This window comes from Heterocephalus glaber, unplaced genomic scaffold, assembly GCF_053883595.1.
Source record: "Heterocephalus glaber isolate CG9 unplaced genomic scaffold, H.glaber_assembly_v1.0 deba00001613, whole genome shotgun sequence".
NCBI lineage: Eukaryota > Metazoa > Chordata > Mammalia > Rodentia > Bathyergidae > Heterocephalus > Heterocephalus glaber.
The window spans coordinates 20,108,872-20,117,232 of NW_028258384.1; the positions used below are offsets into that span (position 1 = coordinate 20,108,872).

At 35.0% G+C, this 8,361-nt stretch overlaps 1 pseudogene; it reads right to left on the reverse strand.

The window, feature by feature from the left end:
* Window positions 1-5,921: 5,921 nt before the first annotated feature.
* LOC101712027 (mediator of RNA polymerase II transcription subunit 21 pseudogene) lies at window positions 5,922-6,352 on the reverse strand (annotated as a pseudogene).
* Between the last annotated feature and the right edge of the window lie 2,009 nt (window positions 6,353-8,361).

Consider the following 8,361-nt stretch of genomic DNA (forward strand, 5'->3'; position numbering starts at 1 on the left):
TTAATTTCTTCTTTAATTTCATTTATGACCCATTGATTAGTTGAGAGAATGTTGTTTAATTTCCATGGGTTTGCATAGCTTATGTGGTTTGTTTGAGAAACTGTTGAAGACAAGAGGAAAAGACACAACAAAAGAAAAAGACAAGAACAGAGCAAACAGCAATAGGGACGCTAGAAATTGTATTTACTTTCCTATAAAACTAATGACAGTTGAGAGAAGGAAAAAGAGAGAAGAGAAAAAGAAAGAAAAAAGAAATCTGAAATAGGCCAGGAACAGGAAAGAAAGGGAGAGAGATGAAGAACAAAGTGGCAGGTGGGGGTGGGGGTGGGAATTTGAAAAACAATAAAAAGAAAAGAGAAAAAATAACTTTGTAAAAAATAAAAATAAAGGGCCTTCAGGGAATGTCTCTGCTGTCACAATAGACAACATGGGGAGCAGTGTGCAGATCTAAGTCAGTTAGTCTCAGCAAGTCAGCTATAGTCCACTGAGATTCAAGCTGATTTCTGACTGCAAGGCCCAAGTTGAGCTCCCTGACCTCCTGCTGGATTGAACTCTGCAAGGTTCTACTGCAGGTGCCAGCTGCCCTTTCCCCAAAGCTAGTCCAGGTTCCAATAGGAGGTGATGATCCCTCCAATTTACCAACTACAGTGATGTGCCTTTATTGCAGAGATTTTCTTCACTTTCCCATTGGGCTTCAATTTTCTTAAAGGAGCCCCAGAGAGGCTCTATCTTCTGGAGCTCAGAGCAATGGCCTTTATGACCCCCTGCATTCCTGCAGTGTGGATCTATGTACTGTCGCAATCCCACAGCCAGAGGCCTGGGGGTCAGTGCTCACTTCTGTGGTTTCTTTCTTTTTTTTTTTTTTTTGGTACCAGGGATCGAACTCCCGTCCTTGCACTTGTGAGGCAGGCGGTGGCACCACTGAGCTAAATCTCTGGCCCTCTTCTGTGGTTTCTTTTGCCATTGATTTTTAGTTCCATTGCACTATGATCTGATAATATGCATGGGATATTTTCAACTTTTTTGCATTTAATTAAATATGTTTTATTAGCTAGTATGTGGTCTGTTTTGGAGAATGTCTCATGCTGCTGAGAAGAATATGTATTCTGTTGTTGGATGAAACACTCTGTAGATATCTGTTAAGTCCATTTGTTCAAAGTTTTTGTTCAATTCTTATATTTCTTGATTTTTCATCTTGTTGATCTGTCCATTCGTGACAGCACAGTACTGAGGTCCCCATGACAAATGTATTGCTGTTTATCTGATTTTTCAAGTCCATTAGTGTTTGTGTTACAAAGTTGGGTGTGCTAGTGTCTGGTGCACATATGTTTATAACTGTTAACTCATTTTGAATTGTTCACTTAAATAATATGTAGTAACCTTTTTCAACTCTTCTGATCAGTCTTAGCTTGAAAACTACTTTGTCTGAAATTAGGATAGCAACTCTTGTTCTTTTCTGGGTTTGTGTTGGATGGAATATTGTTTCCCATCCTTTGATTTTTAATCTCCATTTTTGAATTAAGTGTGTTTCTTGTATGTTGCATAATATTGGGTTTCTTGATCCATTCTGCCAGTCTGTGTCTTTTACTCACTAATTCAAATTACTGTCTTGAAAAAACTTTCTCTAAAAACACAAATGACATATTTTATCTATTCCAGTGATGAAATCTTGGATCTAATTTTATTGACCCATCAGCAGCACATGGCATAGATGATAATGCTCTCTTAAAGTACTATCTGGTTTTTCTTCTATCTCATTGAACAATTTTCTGGGTTTTTAGTGGCTCTTCTTCCTTTATAAGATTTTAGAAGTTGGGGTATCCCAAGTCACTGTATCTTTTTCCTCTGTGACTTGTTTCCCTAAGTTATCTCATCCAGAACTGTGAGTTCCAGTATCCTCTATATCTATATCATCTATTTGAGATAATGCTCAAATTTGTAACTCCAATGTGGACTGCATTTCTGAACTTCAGAAATTCTATACTACATCTAATTCAGTAGACTATATCATCATTGGAACATCTAATAGGTCTTTCAACCTTAATAGAGCCCAAATAAGACTATAGCTTCACTTCTAAATCTGCTCTGCCAAGCCTTATTGATCTGAATAAACAGCCATTTATTCAAACCAATAATGTAGAAGCCATATTTGATTTTTTTCCTTCAGATTTCCAGTTTTATCAAGTCCTATCCTCCCTCTAAAGATTTCATTCCAAAACTATTTATATTGTTAAAATACTTCCACTGCATTTGAAAATCTTAAAGGTACTGTCATCTCCCACAGACTACTGTAATTCCCCTAATTCATCTTTCTATTTTTATTTCATTTCCACTACACCCTATCCTTTCCATTGTATCTAGATGCTCTTTTGAAAACATTAACCTGATCACAGTGCTTCCTCGTTTAAAGTTTCCCAGTGTCTCCTCATGAAAGTTAAAATGAAAGCTAACTCCTTGCCCAGGATTACAAGGTCCTACGTGAGGTAGCTTCTTCCTATTTCTCTATTCTTAGCTCCTTGTACCGCTTCCCCATTATATTCCAGTCAGACTTGTTCTTCTTATAAAACAAACTTGTCTCTCAAGGACTTTGATATAAAGTCCTGTTTGAATTTTTCTCCCAAATTTTTGTACGGCTGCCTTTTTGACATCTTTTTTTTTCTTTTTTTTGCTTAAATTCTTTTATTGGTACATTTTAGGTATACAATACATTTACATTTATTATTGGGTGCTTGTAGCTGTACATGATGTATCTTGGTTCTTATTTTTTTTCCCCATTCCCTGTGCTCCCTTCCCTATTTACAAAGACTTTGTTTCCATTATTTTCCTTTTCTCATAATTTTTCCTTTCCCTTCTTTCCTTTCCCCTTCCCCTCCCATTTCCCCTACCCTTTTGGATCTTTCTTCCTATTTCAAATTATCAAAAAATGGCTGCTATGAAGAAATCAACCAATAACAAATGCTGATGGGGGTGTGGGGAGAAAGGAACCCTTCTCTATTGTTGGTGGGAGTGCAGACTGGGGCAACCACTGTGGAAATCAGTATGGAGATACCTTTTTGACATCTTTTCAGTCTCAACTCAAATGTCATTTCCCTGCAAAAACTTTCCTCAAATGCCCTAGATAAACTAGTCAACTGCTCATTCTCCATTAGAGTAAGCTGCTTCTTATATAATATTTATCATACTACAATTCAGGAGGTAGAAGTTCAAAATCATGATGATGGCAATATTAATTCCTTTTGGAAGCTCTGAAGCAGAATCTGCCTAATGGATCTCTTCTAACTTCTAGTGGATGATGACAACACTTGGCATTCCTTCATTTATAGTAGTATCACTCCAATCTCTTCCTCTGTTTTTACATGGCTTTACTTCATGTGTGTATTTTATCCTCAGATCACTCTCTCTTTATAAGGACACCAGCCATTGGATTAGGGCCCACTATAATCTATTATGACTTCACTTTAACTTGATTATGGTACATCTTTAAAGACCACATTTCCAAATAACATTACATTATAGTCCTGGGAGTAAGGACTTCAGTATTTCTATTGGATGGGTTACAATCGAACTTACAACACCTCAATTCAGGTCTGTTACAGTAGGTTGTGATTCACATTGATATTATGCAAATACTTCTTTGAGTTTCAGGTTTAATAATGAATTTTCTAATTTTGAACATGTAATCTTACTTTTATTTTAAAAGTATATATTGGACCCCCAGATAATATATGCCAAATTCAGAAAATGACAAAATTCCTATTTCTAATGCAAGCATGTTATTTTGGCATTTTTAATTTTGGCTTTTTGCCTTGTCTTTTAGAGAGACAACCATCTGTCTAACTTGGTTAAAAAATCTTGGCAAATAAAAGTACTACTGACAGAAAATGAGATTTACAGGGGAAATTTATTTTAATTAAATTACTGCTTCTAAAGATTGACAGAAGTATCTGTTGCTTATTGGCAGCATTTTTAATGCTGCCAAGCATTGGGGCACCCTTCAAGGGTATTCTTTACTAATGAAAAAAGTTAGTGTCATCAAACCGAAAAAAATCTGGAAAACACATACTGAGTTGTCATTCTATTACCAGTGTAAATTCTTAGCCAATATTATTCAATTTTTGTTGTTATTGTTGTTTCAATATTTATTTTTTATTATTAAGTGTTTGCAGTATGCAATGATTACATTCCTCCTGGGGAGTTGGCACATGTACATAACACATCTTAATTTCTTTTTCATCACCTTCCTCTCCTTTTCTCCTTCTCCCTCCGCCTCTCGGTCCCCTTCCCCTTTGCAAAAGACCTATCATCCTATTTTTTACTATCTAACTTTTATTTTGCTCTTTATTTATTTTGGACTACTCATATAGGAGAAACAATGTGATATTTAAGCTTGTGTGTCTGATTTATTTCAGTTAACATTGTAGTCTCAAGATACATCCATTTTCTTACAAATGACTCAAGTTTATCCTTCTTTATGGCAGAGTAGTACTCGATTGTATATAAATGCCAAATTTAATTCATCCATTCATCTGTCAATGCACATATAGGCCGATTCCAAGGTTTATTGATTATGAATTTTGCTTTTATACACATGGATATACATGTATCACTGTAATATGATGTCTTTAAATCTTTTGGGAAGATGCTTACAAAGAGAATAGCTCAGTCAAATGGAATTTCTATATTTATCTTTTTAAGGAACATCCATGCTGATTTTCGTAATGGTTGTACCAGCTTACATCCCCAACTGAAAATGTAGAAGGCTTCATTTTTCTTTGTACCCTTGCCAGTATTTATTATTATTTGATTTCTCAATAATAGCCATTCTTTCTAGAGTAGATGGAGTCTCAGTATATTGTTTTAATTTGCATTTCTCTAATGCCTAGAGATGCTGAACATTTTTTAAATGTATGTATTGACCATTTGTACCTCTTCTTCTGAGAAATGTTTATGCCATTCTTGTTTTAAGAAAATCATTAGGTCATTTCATACGAATAAAAATATGATTTACTCTTCTATCCTATTTTCTCATTTAGCAAACTATAGTAGACTGGTGAAGTAAGATTTCCATAACTAAGATTTTTTTCAGTGACCACAAATAAAAAAGAATAATGGCATTAGGCCACTCTGGCAATATCTTGCCATTTATGTAAAAATGACTTTATGAAATAGCTTATTATGAGGGCTGTACATTGAGACTATATAGTTATAATGTATTTAACAAAGTTCTCCTAAAAACCAAAAGCCTAAAAATTTGAAACATAAAAATTTCTTTCTGTTAAATCAAATTTCATAAATTTGATCAAATTTAATTTAATAAATAAATAAATTATTAGTAGTACTTATAATTATTTATTAATTAATAATTTAATTTAATCGAATTTCTTTCTGCTAAATTAAATGCATTTTTTACTATTTCAGTGGTATATGTACCTTTTCACTCCTAAATCTCCAAGAAATAAAGTTCATTTATACTATTTTTAACACTAATGAGCAAGCTGTGGTTTAAAAAAATACACATTGTTTCTGTGTATAATAACCAGATGTAATCTCTACTATACTCCTAGAATAGATTTGTTTTCATCTATGAAGATCCCAATTAGGCTATACACTTACAATTGTTTCTTTTTTTTTTCATACTGTATCTGTTTAATTGTATTATGAACATTAGTGCCATATCTGCCTTCATAATTTTATTCAGATAAAAAATGATAGCATAGTGATGGTTTAAAGCTGGCTCAATCACAATTTTGTAAGCTTATTTATCAAGAGTGAAAAATAGAAGGTTATTAAAATAGCTAAAAAGGTAGCAAGTATCATAGTGTATGTTTCTGTAACTCTTGGCAAGGGTTGTATCTCAGTCTGATGCAGAATGCATAATACACTGAGACAGTTCTTGGCTTCACCACGTGGTGTTTCGGGTGCTATGAGTCTGGAAGAGACTGGCTGTGGGTGCCACTTCTCGTCTTCAGCTGGGAATGTGCAATGTTGGCCAGTGCGCTCTGTATCATTTCCAGAAGGACGTTGCCTCGATAAACCACGCCCTCCAGGCATGTCACGGAGTCATGGCTGTTTTTCCCAGCTTATATAAACTAGCCGCCTGTAAAGCAGCTGTAGATTCTTCACTGGGTAAGGAATCTATCAAAACATCGTCTTTTGCTGCTCGCGCAATCAATGCAGCAAAAAGCTGGGGATACTCTTCTGTAGGGTTAGCTGGCTGGTCTTTGTTAATTGCCATCTGAATGTTACTGAAGGAGGCAGGAGGACCACATTGCTGCAATACTCCAAAGGCATTACAGAACTGATCTACAAGTGAGTTCACGGTGTCCTGCAGCTGCGTGAGCCGGTCGGCCATTTCCTTCCACACGCACAGAGAAGCCAAAGGCAACAATTGTATCTTCATTAATCATAATCAGAAAAAAGTCTTCTTTCATGCATTATGTTGAGGTCTGAGTTTTAAGATCCGAATCATAATGGGCTGCAAATTAAATTTTCTAAAACCTTTTACTTTCAAATTTCAAATTCATAGTCACGCAAAACTGTTGGGGACTAGCCATGATATGTATAAATTGGTGAAGGCCAAACTACAGACTTCACAGTCACCCGGCAGACGTTGAGTTGCTTCAGGAATGGGGAAGTTTTTGTGGAAGGTTGATGCCTTCCTGGTTGGGTGGAATGTAGTCCCATAACCCCAGCACTTCTGAGGCAAGATAACTTCTGCTGCAGAAGACAGCACAAAGAAAGCAAGTACCCCGATATGAGGAAGGATCTTAACTTGTTTCTTTTGTGATGCTAAACTTGTTCCTCTTTCTACTACCTAATTCTTACAGCAGTTGCTGTTTCAAGAAAAGTACACTACCCGGTCCCCCTGTGCTTCTCACTGACTAATAAAAGTGGGCCAAACCCAAAAGGTCTTGTCTTTTGCCCAATTCAAGGCACTGACCTCTTGGCTCACCTGTACCTGCAAATTTGTCTCTGTCTTTCTTTATCCCTCACCATAACCCCCTGACCAAGGGTCTGATTGGTGCTCAGTACAAAACAAAAGTTCATAATTGGTAAGATAGAAATTTTATTTGAAAATCACCCAGTTTTAGAGCTTGAAGAGAATTTTGGCAACACTTAGTCTATCTGCAGAGCCAAGATGAGATCCCAGATCTGTTCTTATTTTAGTGGTTTTTATTTTAGTGTTTTCCATATTGTCAAATACCACCTCTGCATGTGCCTAGTGATTTATTTACAGAATCAAAGTCTCAAACAAATATAATCTGATTCAATTGGCTGCAATAAATATTTTAAATCTCCAATTAACGACATTTCTAAAACAGTCATTCATTTCAAATTTCTTATCAAATATAATTCAGTCTTTTGGACTTAAACTTTTTAAAAAATATTTTTTTAATTATGCCTTTCATCAGTCTTTCATTCTGACTGACCAGCATCTCCCTGGGATACTTTCTGGAAAGTAAATGTGATGTTTTCCTAATCTACTAATTGAATAAAAGGAATTTTCTGTGTTCTGATATGTGGGTTTCATTGTGGTATGCTTACAATAGCAGCTTTTAAGACTCACTAAAGCTGTTAGCTTCAATTCAGTTATTACATAATCTCAGCAGCCATTTATTGATTTATACTGCACAGAAAAATGAAGATCATCATTTAATTATTGATTCTTCTGATAGTAGTGTACCAGATGTACTACCTTTGCATGTCAACATTTCTGTTAAGTATATTTTCAGTTTGTTCTGCTTTCCTTCTCAAAGAATACATATTTTCAAGCCATCTGTTAAATTACTAACCTTGATTTTCTCCTACTGATCATTCTTGGCAAAATTATCAGGCAGAGAATCACTTAGCACCTTCCAGGTAAGAAGACATCCCTCTGAGAGTTGAGAATGGCCCTGAGCCTCTAGATTACTTGAATTGACTTTTAATATTTTTTCTCAAGAAAAATAGGTCAGAATTAGCTTGATCACTATATATTTTTAATTGTACAAATTCCTTTATGCCACTTGAGGAAAATATTCCCCTCATGAATATCACAGTTCTTCTAGTGTTTCTGTCAATATATGAAAAATATTCTCTGTGTGTCTTGAGGTATTTAAACTATGAAAATAAAATTTTATTTTATTATCTTTATTAAAATGAGAGAGGGATGCTATAAGCAGAAAACTCTATCAATATTAGGCATGATTACCAATGAAGACTTTTCATTTTGATCAATTGGTTCAATTACTGGAAAGTACAAAATCACTAAGAATTTTTTCATCCATTTTATAGAAATAATGCCTGTTTATGTTACATACAGCCATAACTAAGGGATGTCAAATAATTGTTGCTTTAAACTAATGAGAACTTTATTTTTCT